The sequence below is a fragment of the Podarcis raffonei genome, chromosome 13, assembly GCF_027172205.1.
Source record: "Podarcis raffonei isolate rPodRaf1 chromosome 13, rPodRaf1.pri, whole genome shotgun sequence".
NCBI lineage: Eukaryota > Metazoa > Chordata > Lepidosauria > Squamata > Lacertidae > Podarcis > Podarcis raffonei.
This window is the reverse complement of record NC_070614.1, coordinates 1,738,882-1,755,129: the sequence shown is the minus strand read 5'-3', so window position 1 is coordinate 1,755,129 and position 16,248 is coordinate 1,738,882. Positions and strand designations below refer to the sequence as shown.

General features: G+C 44.1%; 1 protein-coding gene across 3 annotated transcripts in view; it reads right to left on the bottom strand.

Moving 5' to 3' along the window:
• SSH1 (slingshot protein phosphatase 1) overlaps nt 1–16,248 on the bottom strand; it is a 53,732-nt gene that overhangs the window by 26,991 nt on the left and 10,493 nt on the right. The gene's annotated exons all lie outside the window — the stretch shown is intronic.

Sequence of the window (16,248 nt, the reverse complement as noted above, 5' to 3'; positions counted from 1 at the left end):
GTGGGCCTTCTCACTGGTGGCTCCTTGCCTGGGGAAAAATGCTCTCCTCATCTTTAGGCACAAGGCAGAAACAAAGTTTTTGGATTTTAATTATCTGTGGGCTCCTTTAGTGGGTGGGGTATTTTAATCCTGGCTTTTAAAAATAAGAATGTACTTTTGATTTGTTCTATGTTTTGTTTTATGGTGGTTTTATTGATGGATGACTAGATTGCTGTAACTTGCTTTGGGGTGCATTGGCAAAAAAAGGTGACTAATGTGTTTAAGAAATTAAATAAGTTTAACCTAAATCAGGGATAGGCAAACTTGGCCCTCCAGATGTTTTGAGACTACAATTCCCATCACCCCTGACAACTGGTCCTGTTAGCTAGGGATGATGGGAGTTGTAGTCCCAAAAAATCTGGAGGGCCGAGTTTGCCTATGCCTGACCTAAATCCTTTTTCTTGTTTTACCCTCTGGAGCAACAGAAAACCATTTTTATCCACCATCTTGGCAAGAGCCCTTCAACTCACAACTTGCACACATTTAACTTGTGTAATCACAGCTTTACACACTTGGCAGCCAGCCAGCTGAAAATTCACAAATTAAACACATGCAAGGCAAAGAGCTTAAATATGGTGGCAACTTACAGGACTGTGCCCATTAAAGCAGCCTAACTTGTAGAGAGGGGCTAAAGAACTGGACAACTTGTGCCTTGGTATTGTCAGAAATCCTGAAGCTGTCACTAGCACATATTACGCTAATACCGAAACCTGACTCAGATAAACTTAACATCAAAAACTACAGACCGATTTCATTATTAAATAATGATTATAAGATCTTCGCAGATGTAATGGCGAGTCGACTTAAAAAGTGCTTAGCTAAATTCATTCACAATGATCAAGCTGGTTTTTTACCTAATAGGCAAATAAAAGACAACATAAGACATACAATAAACCTTATTGAATACTTAGAATGGAAAAATGAAATTCCCGCGGTATTAATGTTCAATGACGCCGAAAAGGCTTTTGACAATGTATCCTGGCTTTTTCAAATAAAATGTTTGGAAATGACAGGGATAGAGGGCACATTCCTGGAAGGAATAAAAGCAGTTTACTCACAACAAAGCGCTAAATTAATTATCAACAATAACTTAACAGAATCCTTTGAAATTTCAAAGGGTACAAGACAGGGGTGCCCTCTATCACCTCTTTTGTTTACAGTGGTGCCTCGCAAGACGAACGCCTCGCAAAACGAAAAACTCGCAAGACGAAAGAGTTTTCCGTTTTTGAGTCGTTCCGCAAGACGAATTTCCCTATGGGCTTGCTTCGCAAGAAGAAAGCCCATAGGGAAATCTCCGGGGACCTCTTTTAAATGCTGGCGGTGGGGAGCAAAGCCTTTCGCCCCCCTCCGGCCTTCAGAAGAGGTCCAGGTAGGCTGGCGGGGGCCGAAAGGCTTTGCTCCCCACCGCCAGCATTTTAAAAGAGGTCTGGGATAGCAGGGAAGCACGCTGCGCTTTCCCGCTATCCCGGACCGCTTTTAAAATGCTGGCCGTCGGGAGCAAAGACTTTCGCCCACCACAGGCCTTCAGAAGAGGTCCTGGACCTCTTCTGAAGGCCGGCGGGGGGCAAAAGTCTTTGCTCCCCCCCGCCTGCCTTCCCGGGATAGCGGAGAAGCGCAGCACGTTTCTCCGCTATCCCGGACGGCTTTTGAAGGCAGGCGGGGGGGAGCAAAGACTTTCGCCCACCGCCTGCCTTCAGAAGACCTCCGCTGTCCCGGGGGCTTTTAAAATGCTGGGGGTCGGCAGCGAAAGCTTCGCTGCCGCCCGCCAGCATTTTAAGATCGCCCCGGGACAGCGGAGAAGTCTCCGCTGTCCCGGGGGCTTTTAAAATGCTGGCGGTCAGCAGCAAAGCCCTCCTGTCCCCGGAGCTTGCGGGGCAGGAGGTGGGGAGAAGGGCTTTTCTTCCCACTGCCAGCCTTCAGAACAGCCTTCTGAAGGCTGGCGGTGGGAAGAAAAGCCCTTGTCCCCCCTCCCCCCAGCCTTCAGAAGAGGTCGGGGGACAGACTGTCCCCGGACCTGGTCTGAAGGCGGTTTCCATAGGAACGCATTGATTGATTTTCAATGCATTCCTATGGGAAACCGTGCTTCGCAAGACGAAAAACTCACAAGAAGAAAAAACTTGCGGAACGAATTAATTTCGTCTTGCGAGGCACCACTGTATTTTGGTGTTGGAAATAATCACAAATAAGATAAGGAAAACTTCGGAGATACGCAGTATAAGAATTGGAGTGAAAGAATACAAATTAAAAGCATATGCCGATGATCTTATGTTGTCGCTGGAAGACCCAAAAAAAAGTGTCGGTAAAGTGTTAGATTTGCTAGAAGAATTTGGAAAATTATCCGGCTTTAAATTAAATAGAGTAAAAACTAAAATGATGACCAAAAATATGTCAGACGAGGTAAAAAACCAACTTGAATCACAGACGGGGATTAAAGCAACTAGAAAAATAAAATACTTCGGAATTTGGCTAACGGCGAAGAATATAAATTTAATGGAAGACAACTACACAAACACCTGGAAAGAAATAAAGAAAGACCTGGACACCTGGAACAGAATAAAGCTATCCTGGTTGGGAAGAATGGCAGCAATTAAGATGAGTTTATTACCGAGATTGCTGTTTTTATTTCAAAATTTACCGATAATCAGGGGAACCTCAGTTTTTAAAGATTGGCAGAAAATACTCTCCAAATTTATTTGGCAAGGAAAAAGGCCAAGAATTAGATTCAAATTACTTACAAATCAAAGAGACAGGGGAGGATTTGCAGTTCCAAATTTAAAGTTGTATTATGAAGCTTCCTGCCTTTGTTGGGTTAAAGATTGGATTGTCATCAAAAACACAGACCTGTTAGACTTAGAAGGATTCAATATAAGATTTGGTTGGCACGCTTATTTGTGGCGCAATAAGGAAAAGGTCCACAAAGGATTTTCTAATCATATTATTAGAGGGCCACTGTTGGAAGTATGGGAGAGAAACAAAAAATTGCTGGAAAAAAATACCCCTTGGTGGTTATCACCCATCGATATATTGACAATTAAAAAAACAAACATTGAAGGAGAAAGATGGACGTATGAAGATTTGCTAGTAAAAACAGAAAATGGATGGAAGATTAGGCCATATGAAGAGGTAAAGAATAAACTGACAGGTTGGATCCAATTTCACCAAATTAATGCTATGTGGACTGAGGACAAAAAGAACGGGATGAATGATAAAAAATCCAGATTCCAGGTAGAAATATTAGAAAGCAAATCAAAACTCCTATCAAAAATGTACAGCCAGTTGCTTGAATGGGACACCAAGGATGAGGAAATAAAGGAAGTAATGGTGAAATGGGCAATAGACGTTGGATACAACATAGAATTTGATAAGTGGAAGAAGCTCTGGAACAAAGGTATGAAATTCTCGGCATATACAACACTTAGAGAGAATATGTATAAAATGATGTACAGGTGGTACATTACGCCTGTAAAATTAGATAAAATGTACAAAACCGGGGACAAATTATGTTGGAAATGTAAGATCAAGGAAGGCAATTTCTATCACATGTGGTGGTCGTGTGAGGTAATTAGAAAGTTTTGGGAATCTATTTACAATGAACTAAAAAAAATATTTAAATATACCTTCACAAAAAAACCCAAGGCCTTCCTCTTGGGGATAATTGGAGAAGAAATTAAAAAGGAAGACCAAACACTTTTCCAATACGCAGCAGTGGCTGGTAGAACACTAATAGCACAAAATTGGAAGACAGCAAAAATCCCAACTATAAATGAGTGGCAATCTAAACTATTTGACTATATAGAGTTGGCAAAAATGACACAGAAAATAAGAAATCAAAATGGTACAAAGTTTAATAATGAATGGAACAAATTTATGACATATATTGAAACAGATGTAAAAAACCTAAAAATCACAGTAGGCTCGATATAACGCTTGTGACGTAAAGAGTTTTAAGAAAATGAAACTGCAGATAGTAAATTTATTGTAATATATTCCAAAACCGAGTTGAAGGGAAGTCAATTATTGTTATGTGATTTAGTTATCTAATTACTGTAAGTTTAATTTGTTTGTATCTTATGTTATGTACTGTTTTTCCTTTTGTTTTTTGTTTTTTTCTCTTTACTTTTTCGTGTTCTGTTTGCCTTTTTTGTTGTTTTAATGTTTGGTGTTGTATAATGAAACCAATAAAAATTATTTTTTTAAAAAAACAAATAGCTGGGAAGCAGGAAGCAAGGAAGGCCACATCTAATGGGAATTGCAAGAGGAAATTAAGATACCAGGATTGAATTACCAGAGCTCATATTTGGCTGTGACACCTTTAAGCTTGCCAAAGAAACTGCTGTGGGATCCCAAGCTTGCTGCTGATTTTGCGTTGTCATTCAGAGAGATGCCATCCATTCAGCAAAGATATGGTGAATCAACATATCCATTCTGCAGATTCCCAACACTTCTATTAAGAAAGGAAGGCATTTGCATTCCTGATGGTGTTTCTGCAGCATGCAGTCCAGTGCCAGAAGCAGTCTTCTGAGTCAAGGCACCCAAGAGGCGTTTCAGACAGGTGCTATAACCAACTACCTGAGAGAGAAAGTCAGGCTCAAGACTATATCACAACCTCAACTCTGCTGGGCCTGCACTTTCCAAAGAGAAACCACAACCAGCTGCGATTTTGGCAGCAACAGGACTTAGGTTGCGCAAGACACTTGACCTACAAAGCATACAAGTTTCCACTGCAGATCAGCTATGGATAAGTTGACTGTTTAGCAAAGATTAGATACGGACTCACCATGCTGTATCTAGCCATTTAAATTATTAAAGCCACCTTCCCTACCTTGAGGTCCTCCAGATGTTTTTGGGACTTCGATTTCCATCACCCCCAACTACTGGCCACAGTAAACTCCATAAGGCTGACCAACTTAGGAAAGGCTGCCTTAATGCACTATCTCCTTCTTCCATCCTCGTTGGGACTATGTATAGTTTTAATGAACTATGCACAATCTATCATGACTGGAGGAAGAAGCTAAATGTCCCCTCATTTGTACTTTTTCACTTGGAAGGAACTAGCCTCTGCCACAAAACATGTTTGATAGTCTCTGGAACAGATGCTTTACAAGCAGATTGAACCAATGAATGAATGAATGGTCTATCAATTACCATCAGTCATGTGTAGCACATGGAACTCAAGGAAGAGCTGCTGCCCTCACCCTGATCTGGATGTGAGCTCTCCAGAGGCATCTGCTTGCCCTCACTGGAAACAAAGGCTGAGCTAGGGAGACCTATTTTATTTATTTATATATCTCATAAAATGTATATACCACTTGATTGTAAGGGGGAAAACCCTCAAAGTGGTTTACAAAAAGAAAGCAATGAAGTTATCAATAAAAACTACTATTTAAAACATTCACAGGGGAATTAAAATCAAAGTTAAACTAAAAACAGATTAAAACATATGTCAACATTATACATATCTGGACAAGCTTGGGAGAGGAATTACTGGTTTTTTAATGCATTTTGTATTCTCATTTTGTATTTTTCTGTTGATCTTTGGCTGAAGGGCAGTATACAAATTTAATAAATAATAAAATAATAAAAATGCTTTTAGCAGGTGATGAAAAGAATACAGTGAATACGCCTGCCTGATGTGTGAGTGCTGCCACACTAAATGATCAGTTTCCTACAAATGTGGAAGGGGTCTTATGCCAGTTCCACAGATTGAAGCAGTCAGGTGGCCATATTGGGTCAAGGGATCTTGCAGGTAAACTGGCTCCAAGTTGTTGAGAGCTTTATATACTAATAAAAATGCATTGGACTTGGTAGCAAATCAGCAACCACTGCTGAGCACAGATGTTCTATGCTGACGGGGTCTCACTCCTGTCAGCAGTCATGCTGCAGCATTATGCTCTAACTGCAGCTTTCAGATCAAGCACAAGGGAGGCCCCTTTGGTCTGATCTAGCTGACCTAGTCTTATGCTGCTTAGCAAGCTCTAAAATTTGTTGCTTTTTGTGTAGTCTGACACAGTTCAAGAGTTTGAATTAAATGATCAACATTAAATGCTGGATTATACCAAAATGAGTATAGTTTTATTAAGAATGTGTCGTGTCAAAGGCAGGCTGCCCCACAGAGAATTCTCATCATAGCCTCTCTTAAAGGAAGCACAATTCCACCCATCCATTTGCCACTGGTTACCCCTGACCAGCGGCAGCTGCTGTCAAATTTCTGTGGGAAGAACCAACAGCCTCTTGATGCTCCTTGGGGATGTTTGAAACAAGGAGCAAAGACAGTTACAGGATGGAGCACACTGACACTTTGGCCAGGAGGGTGAGCGCCCTTTCTGGAGGTAACATCTGATGAGGCCTCCGCTGCCTTTCAGATACAAGGGCAGGCAGCAAGCGAGAGCGGCTGGCAAGTTTCGCTCCAAATGCTTGCAGCACTCTGCCAACAAAAGTTATCTTCTGAGCAGGGTATTGTTTGAGCAAGAGGGCGTAGGCTGTGTTCACTACCCAAGAATTCCAAGCAGTGTTTTCAGAGACTGCAGGCCATTCACGGTGCCAGATGCAAAAGCTCTTTCAGGGCAAGGAAGGAGGAAATCAATCAGGGAGCCCACAAAGGCAGATTTCCCAGCAGGAACAAACTGCCAGGAATGCCAGCCAACTCTGCCATGGTGACACGGAATTGCTTCATCATGATTGCAATCTGCACATTTCTGTCAGCTGCAAGACACACACACCACAGGAGAGGATTCCACACAAGGAGAAAAGCCACACTGTGCAGCGTCCCAGGCCCACCTTGGGGGGAGTCGAGCTTAATCTCTCATCTCCCATCATGCAGCAGGCTTAGATACAAACACAAAGGACCCATTTTCAAGGATGGCCATTTGAATGCAAGCAAGCAAACAGGCTTAAGTAGCGTAGGCACAATCCACAAGGAATGCCTTGCTGAGGGCAAGTGGAACCGCCCCAGGAGAACAAGCACTCCAAAAAGAGGGTGCACAACAGAACACGAACATTAAGATCATGCTTAGCATTTGCACAGTGCTTGATCAGTAGATATATCCTTTATAACACTGTCACTCAGTGAAGCAATAGGCTCTTCAGTTGAGAGTTTGGTGAATGAAGGATCAATTTCAAGTTCTGAAGCAGAGTCTAGCATTTTGAATGTTAACTGTCCACTTGCTGATAGACAAGGTCTTCCCATTGACTGCTGTAATCAAGTTGTCGCAGGGGTAACTCATTGGCGTGGACGGCACAAACCAACCAGATCAACTTATGACCAAGCTTGACCTCTACACAACAGCCAGTGTTAACATTTGTAGTATCACCTCCAATGGCCTGCAAGCTCTTATCAGTGCCCTTCTTCACAAAATCTACAAGATTATGAGTAATAACTTCAACTGGTCCCCCCCCCCCGAGCCTTTCTCCAGAGTAGTGGTAGAGTTCTCTTCCACCTGGTTCACTGCACATGAAATAATACTGTTCTACGATGATGCTGGGGAACTGCTGATCTGAACTGTCTGTTTTTAGTGTAACTTTATTTGTATATTCATGGCTATTAAGAAGATGCAGTCCATTTCATCCTTCTGACACAGATAATCCAGGGCTTTCATAACTATTTCTTAGGCCCTCTTGACTTTATGTGATCCAACTACAAGCCTCTTGTCCTCTTCAGTAATCAAGCCAGCAGTGGCAGTTGTGGCATGCAGGCCAATCCCCTATCTGATGCTCTTTTATAATGTGTTACACTCTGACTTTTTATTAGAAGTGGAATGTGTACTTGGTTTCACTAATGTCCATTCATAACTTCCATAATTTACATCTTGGGAATCAGCTATTTGTTCTTCATTTTCATCAGCAGAGAAAACTTTTTCATTTGATGGTATTGAAGCATCCTGCTTACTTCTCTGCCCTACTTTGACAAACCTCTCTTCCAATATCTAAGCCAGTGGCTATTATGTGATCTTACAGTAACAAAACAGTATCAGTTAATGATGTGTTGTGTGAAAAAGTAGTATATTTTACCTGTGCAGAGGAGATCACCAATTATTTATTTAGAATATTATTATTACTACTACTAAAGGTAAAGGGATCCCTGACCATTACGTCCAGTCGCAAATGACTCAGGGGTTGCAGTGCTCATCTCGCTTTACTGGCTGAGGGAGCCGGCGTACAGCTTCCGGCCAGTCATGTGGCCAGCATGACTAAGCCGCTTCTGGCGAACTAGAGCAGCACACGGAAACGCCGTTTACCTTCCCACCGTTTACCTATTTATCTACTTATACTACTACTACTATTTATTAAATTTATATACCACCCTATACCTGCAGTTCTCAGAGCGGTTCACAGGATAAAATCATAGTATGAAAACACAAAATACATAATCAAAATAAAAACAAGAACAACCCAGTAACGCCCCAACACATTTTAAAAGGGCACTGAATGTCAATCAACCAAAGGCTTGGTTAAAGAGGAACATCTTTGCCTGGTACCTAAAGGTGTATAATGAAGGTGTCAGGCGAACCTCCCTGAGGAGAGCATTCCACAACTGGGGAGCCACTGCAGAAAAGGCCCCTTCTGGTACTGCCACCCTCCATACCTCTCACGGAGGAGGCACACAAAGAAGGGCCTTATACTCCATTTTACAGTCTCAAAGGGCTCTCAAAGCTGTTTACAAAACATGCTTGCAATTTTAAAAATCACATTCATTCAAGAGGAACAGAAATGACATGATGTGTCCCTATCGCAACAGGGTTATTCTGGTGGCATATCCTGCCCTCCTCCTTGGTGTTGCCCCTTTGGCCTTTGCCCACTAGGCAACAAAGGCCAACAATGGCCTCTGAGGCTAAGGGGTGAGTCGGAGCAGTTGGAACTCACTTGGTCCAAGACAGTGACATGTTTTCCCTCGATGGAGGCAAGTCACTACTCCATCAAACATTAAGGAAGACGGATTTAGCTCTAATGAGTCTTATAAGAGAAAGACTCTGGCAAGTTCAAGTAATCTGGGCACAACAGTGTATCCAGAGAAAGGCCAGGCGATCTTCCCATGCAGGGATTGTGGAAAAGTATGTGCAAACCCCTCCTCTCGCTACCTGGTTTCCTATCCCTGAGGCTATCTGATGCCATCCACTGTCCACCACACAATCAGGGCCAGCCACATTTACGCAGCTTAGCGCTACAGCTGAGAAAAAGAGGAGGAGCCACAATATAGCCTTCAAGACTACCACACAAGCACCAAACAAATACGTGCTAGCATTCCAGGCAAACAACTGCCTCCATTTCAAGGCTGAATCTAGGAAGCTGAACACATTATGGAAAATGTGGGTTGCATAGTGTGGAGTCCATGACTCGGGTCACAGTTATAGGTCAGTCACAATTACAGGACTTTGAGTGAATGTGCTTAAAGTTGAGTGAATGGAGGCTTTAGCAGCCTGTGGGGGGGGGGAGGGGGGCTACGCCTGAAGACAATAGCCATGCTGTGCCATCCCACGGGCTGTGATCTTGCAGCTGAAGTCAGCAAGGAGAAGTGGAGGCAGAAGCTGCTGACTCTATCAGATACTTAAAAACAGGATGCTGAATCACATCCTGTCAAGGCTGCAGTATCCTGACTGCAGCGTGCTCTGAGCAAGGAGGAGGCAATCTGGTTAGCCTGACAGCGGTTGGGAACTGGCTGCCACGTGGGCGTGGCCTGGGAAACCAGCACAAGGCCTGTGTTCTGTGCAATGCTGGGGGGCAGGGGAACCCGGAATGGAAGGGGTGGAATCTCCTGCTCTGCAAGGGTAAAGTAGCAGTGAGGCCTGGATCAGGCAACCCCACCCTGTAGCCTGAACGCTCCAGTTCATGCCACAGCATATGGCCCAGTCTAATTTTCCATTTTGTTTGCAATGTAATAATACAAATGTTTCTCCAGTGCTTTTAAGTGTGTAGAATTCTGTTTATTCAAGCAAGTCTGTGCCACAAGTGTGCAGCTGCCCAATGATTCAGTCTGAACCCCTTACTCCCAGAACCCGTGTGCCAAGTGGGCCTCACCCAGCAAGCAAGGCGGAGAGCTTAAAAGCTCCTTGACCACCAGGAAACCCTAGCAGACCTAGCATGGAAAGAGCTTTTAAGCTCTCTGCCTTGCTTGGAGGGCAAGGCGCTGGCTCTGGAAGGCTTAGGATGTTTGCGCAAGATCTTGCGGGAACTCGTATGGCCCCGTGAGATCTTGCAAGAGCACCCCAGAACAGGTGTGCTGAGTGGGCCTTGCCCAGCAAGCAAGGTGGGGAGCTTAAAAGCTTTTTCCATGCTGGGTAGCCCCAATGGACTTAGTGCAAAAACAACTTCTAGGCTCTCCCCCTTGCTTGGATTTTATTTGTGCAATTTCAACCAGCCTCCCTCCAGCAGAGTGTTGCTGAAAGATGCGGTCATATTGTATTTAGCTTGACACCGTTCAGCTGTTGTCATATTCTGTTCCTCATACCTTGAATCCCTAATGCCATCTACCAGTGGACAAAACAACCAACCAATGCTTTTCTCTGGTTCTTTGGCTAAAAAATACAGATAAGATTTGCAAGTAGCAAAAAGGTGGTTTTGCCCTTCACCATTCTTAGTTTCCTTATGTTTCAGTTCTAACGTGTATTTAGTGCAGTGGTCCTCAGGCCTGATCCTGCCAGGCCATTTTGGGGTAACCGCATTCACCTTTCTTGGGCTTATCAGCGTAGCAAAGTTCATGGAAGAATCTTCCTTTGGATTAAATATAGAAATGCTAAGAAATAATAATATGTCAAATGATTAACAGGTGGCCAGCACCACTCACCTGTCCAAGTGACCTGTGGAGGGTGGGTCACTTCTGGATCTTGCCTTCCAGCAGGATCTTTTCCCACCCCTGGTTTAGCAATTGCGAGTTCAGCAATAAGAGATGTATTGGGATGCTGGCTATGTGAATAGGTAATGTGGAAGCGGATGAAAAACCTGATGTATATGAAATATAGATGTGACCACACTCCCCACGAAGGATTAAAGTTAGCCGCTTGGGAGTTCTCATAGATCCATTACTGTCACCACAGCAGGCACAACGGTAAGGGTGCCTTCTACCAACTACAGCTGGTGTCTATATCTGGGTGGAGACATCCTGGCTTCAGTGATCTGTACTCTCATAAGCCCAGGTTGCATTGTAGCAATGTGTTATATGCTGGGCTGACTTTAGAGACAGTTCAAAATCCATGGCTAGTGTAGAATTCTGCAGACAGATTATCAACAGACACCAGGTGATTCAAACATACAGTACCAATTCTGGGCCAGCTATGCTGGCTGTCAATTCATCTCCAGGTCCAAACATGGCTCAGGACAGCAGTCCCTCATGCACTGCTTTGTCACGGACCTCAAAACCATCAGATGGCCTTACTTACTTATTGCATTTATATCCCACTTTTCCTCCAAGGAGCTCAAGGTGACTTACATACTTCTCCTCCCCATTTTATCCTCATAGCAGCTATGTGAGGTAGGTTAGGCTAAGAGTGAGTAGCTGGCCAAGATCACCCAGTGAACTTCAAGGCACTGCAGGAGGTTGGACTAGATGAGCCTTGGGGTCCCTTCCATCTCTACAATTCTTTGATTCTTCCAAGAGAAAGTGAATGGGCCTTTTTAGTGGCAGCCCCTTATTTGTGGAATGCTCTCCCCAGGGAAGTTTGCTGGGCACAAACACAGACATCTTTCGGCACAAAGTGAAGACATTCCTATTCTCCCAGGAACTGGAGTGATAATACTGCTATGGTCTTTGCATCTATTTTAACTAGGAGGTTTGGTGGTCCCCTTGTGTTGTGAGAAGGAAAGGGTTTGCTACAAACTAGTCCTTTTTAGTATTGGTATTGTCAGGACTGGTCGTTGTCCTCTTCAGATCACCACACAAATGCTTCTTGTTCTTTTATAAAACTTTTTATTGCGTATTAACAAAACATTCTTATAAACGGTTCTTAAATATTATTCCTCAGAGTCACTTCTTTCAGATACCTTCTGAGCTCTGCTTCTCCATGACCAGCCACCCTCAAAATGGCGAAGGCGCCTTTCCCTTCGCTTTCCCACTCTTTTTTCTAACCTCCTGGCTAGAGCTGGCTTGTATCTCCCCTCCTCCAAATCTGAGCTAGAACTGAACCCTTGCCTTTCCTGAGAACAGCCGGTCCCTCCCTGTTGTTCCTGTTGCTCTCTTCTCTTCAATTCACTGCTCTCCTCCCCCCCTTGGGGAATGCTTTCTCCCTCTGGGAAACTGGAATCTTCTAACTCTAACTCTTCCCTGACATCACCCCCTCCCCTAAGCCCCCCTTCCTCCTCCTCGCTCTCCTCTGTTTCTGAAGGACCGAACCCTATGAACTCCTCTTGCTCGCTATCTGTCTCTTCAAAAATTTCTTGAAGATGCCAGTTATGGGGTTTTGGCTTGTGGGGATATTTTCTATGAAATTCTCTCTGCAATTCCGGAACGTTAATTTTTTCTGTTGGTTCCCATGAGTTCTCAGACTCATCTAACCCTTTCCATGCAACCAAATACTGTAATTTCCTCCTACTTATTCTGGAGTCTAATATCTCTTCCACTTCAGCCTCCTCTTCCCCCATCATGGTGGGGAAAGGAGGTGGTTCCCTTGAAATTTGATACTCATGCGCTGGTACAAACACTGACAATAAAGATCTATGAAATACAGGGTGTATTCTCATATTTTCAGGTAAATGAAGCTTGAAAGCAACTGGGTTAATTTGAGCCTTTACTTGGAAAGGTCCCAATCTCCTTGGTTTTAGCTTTTTACACCTCCCTCGTATTGGTAGTCCCTTGGTAGACAGCCATACCCAGCTCCCTACTTGGATTTCTTCCCCAACCTGCCGGTGCCTGTCTGCAGCTTTCTTGTAAGCCTCTTTAGCTTCTTCCAAATCCTCTTTCAATATCTCATGAATGCACCTCAACTCCTCTATCATTTGTTCTGCTGCTGGTACTGCTAACTGCTCCTCTTGACCTGGGAATGCCCTTGGGTGCAAGCCATAGTTTGCCACAAATGGGGCTCTGCCCGTAGACACATGCAGTGCATTATTATACGCAAACTCTGCTAGACTCAACTTCTCTAACCACCCGCTTTGCTGATAACCAGCATAACACCTCAGATATTGTTGCAGTGTTGCATTCGTTCTTTCAGCTTCCCCATTGGTTTGCGGGTGTCTCGTCGACGTGAGGCTTAGCTCCACATCTAGTAACTGCATTAACCTTCTCCAAAATTGTGATGTAAATTGGGCCCCTCTATCTGAAATGATTTGTGATGGCATACCATGCAACCTAAAAATATTATCTAAAAACATCTTTGCAGTTTCCTGCGCGGTCAGAATTTTGGCACAGGGTATGAAATGCGCCATCTTGGTTAGCATGTCAACCACCACAAAGATCACTGTTTGCCTATGCGATGATGGTAGATCCGTTATAAAATCCATAGACACCACATCCCAAGGCCTTCCCGGCGTGGGCATAGGTTGCAACAAACCTGCGGGAGCTGCTCTAGGTGCCTTAGCTCGTTGACATACTTCACAACCTCTTACATATTGCGTTACCTCCTCCCTCAACTTTGGCCACCAGAACTGCCGTGTTATCTGATACAGGGTTTTTTCTCTACCAAAATGTCCTGCAGTCGGGTTATCATGATGTTGCCTCAACACTTTACCTCTTAATTCACCTGCAGGTACATACAGCATCCCTCTCCTGTACAACAATCCACCTTTTTCCTTGAAACCTTCCTCTTCCCCTCTACCTTTTCTCAGTTCCTCCATTTTCTTTTGTGCAAACTCATCTGTTACTGTCAACTGCTGGAATTCCCTGCCGTCCACTACTACGGCTGCACACCCCCACTGATCCGATCTCAGCATTTCTCGCAACTTGGGAGGTGCTTCCCCTTCCATATACTCAGGTTTGCGCGATAGCGCGTCTGCACGAACATTTTGATGCCCAGGTATGTACTCAATCCTAAAATTAAACCCAGCAAAAAACTCCGCCCACCTAATTTGCCTTTGGTTTAGCTGTCTAGCAGTTCTCCAATACTCTAAATTCTTATGATCTGTTTGTACCACCACCTGATGTGACGCCCCTTCCAAAAAATGTCTCCACACTTTAAAGGCAGCATGCACAGCTAAAAGTTCCTTATCAAATATGGTGTAGTTTTGTTCTGATTGATTTAATTTTCTAGAGTAGAATGCACAGGGTCTCCAGTCCCCTTCCTTGTCCTGTTGCAGCAGAATGGCCCCAATAGCCCTATCAGAGGCATCAGTTTCTACCTTCATACGTTTACTTGGATCTAGGTGCATAAGATATTTTTCTGAAGCAAACACCGCCTTTAATTTATCAAAGGCCTTCTGTGCTCCCTCAGACCATCTGAATGGGCCCTTCCCTCTTAGACAATCAGTCAGTGGCGTTGTGATTTTGGAGTAATTACCTATGAATTTACGATAGAAATTAGCAAATCCTAAAAACCTCTGTAGATCTTTCTTAGTTTTAGGTGCCTCCCATTCCACCACTGCCTGAACTTTACTGGGGTCCATGTGCACCCCTTTGTGGGAAATGCAATATCCCAGGAACTCCACCTTTTGTGTGTGGAACTTACACTTCTCTAACTTCACATATAACCTGTTGGTCCTCAATCTCTCTAACACCTGCGTGACATGTTTTACGTGTTCCTCCATACTTTCACTATATATTAAGAGGTCATCTAAATAAGAGACACAGAACTGATCCAGTATACCTGCTAAGACGTGATTGATGAAGGTTTGAAATACCCCTGAGCCATTTTGTAAGCCAAAAGGCATTACCAAGAATTCAAATGCACCATACTTAGTACAAAAACTGGTTTTCCACTCATCCCCTTCTCTGACCCTTATCAGATTATATGCTCCTCGTAGATCAAGCTTGGTAAAGACTTTGGCTGACCTTACTCTTTCTAAGAGGTCATCTATACGTGGCAATGGGCACACGCGAGGCTTCATTTGGCTGTTAAGGATTCTGAAGTCACATACTAATCTCGGTGCCCCTTCCTCCCCTTTCTTTTTGACAAAAAAGACAGGAGCACCCCCCGAGGCCGTGGACTCTCTAATAAAACCTCTCTGCAAATTCTTTTGCAGGAACTCCCTCAATGCTGCAGATTCTACTTCCGACATGGCATATATCTTGCTTGGTGGCAACTGTGCCCCAGGGACCAGATCTATCTTGCAATCATAGGGCCTATGTGGTGGAAGTTTATCCGCTTCTTTTTCACAAAAAACATCCCGATAAGCAATATATTGTGACGGAATCTCACTTTCATTCCCCATCAACTTCCCTTCCACCTCTGTTCCCATTACTTCCACTGAGATTTTTCCCTTTTCCCCCAAACAAAATGTGTCATACAATAGATTGAACCAAAAACCAAAGACCTTTGATGCCAGGCAATCACCGGATTGTGACGATTGAGCCAACTCATGCCCACCACCATTGGGTGCCCAGCTAGTTTGGTCACATGAAATGCCCTGGTCTCTGAGTGATGACCCATATCCATTCTCATTGGTGGAGTCTCTTAAGTCACTTCTCCTGACAGTAGCGGTCTGCCGTTGATTGTTTTCACTCGCAGTGGGAAATTCAAAGGTAACAAAGCGATTTTGTGTTCCTGTACGAATTTCTGGCCTATGAAATCTGCTGACGCTCCTGAGTCTAACAGCGCCTCTACCTGGACCCTATGTCCATTGGGTAGTTGTAGTTGCACCTTCACCGTTAGTCCTGGAATAGGTGGTTCTGCTTGAGAGCCTTCTATTGTTCCTCCACCCGGCTGCAAGCTCCCATTTCCAGCCGGGGACATTCGTTTCCCTGATGCAGTTCCTTCGAGCAATTTTCTTCTCTCATGTCTGCTCCAGATAGAGACTCCCATCCTTTACGATTGCGACATTGTCGTGCTAGATGTCCTGGTTTTCCACAGACGAAGCAACGTCTTGTGTCTCTTCCTGCATTTCCTCTTACTATGGAAGTGGTAGTCACTGGGAGGGGTCTGGCTGCTCCTAATTCCATGGGCTCTGGCCACTCTCGTCCTGTCATGTTGCCCGCTCTGCTCTCTGTACTTTCAATAATATTGTTTTCCCGCCACCGTGCTCGCCATTGTTCCTTCTTTTCACTAGCCCTCCGTTCCACGCGTAGGCTCAATTGCAGGCAAGTTCGGACCAGAGAGTCCAAGGAACTAGGTTCTGGCATTTGGGCCAATTGGT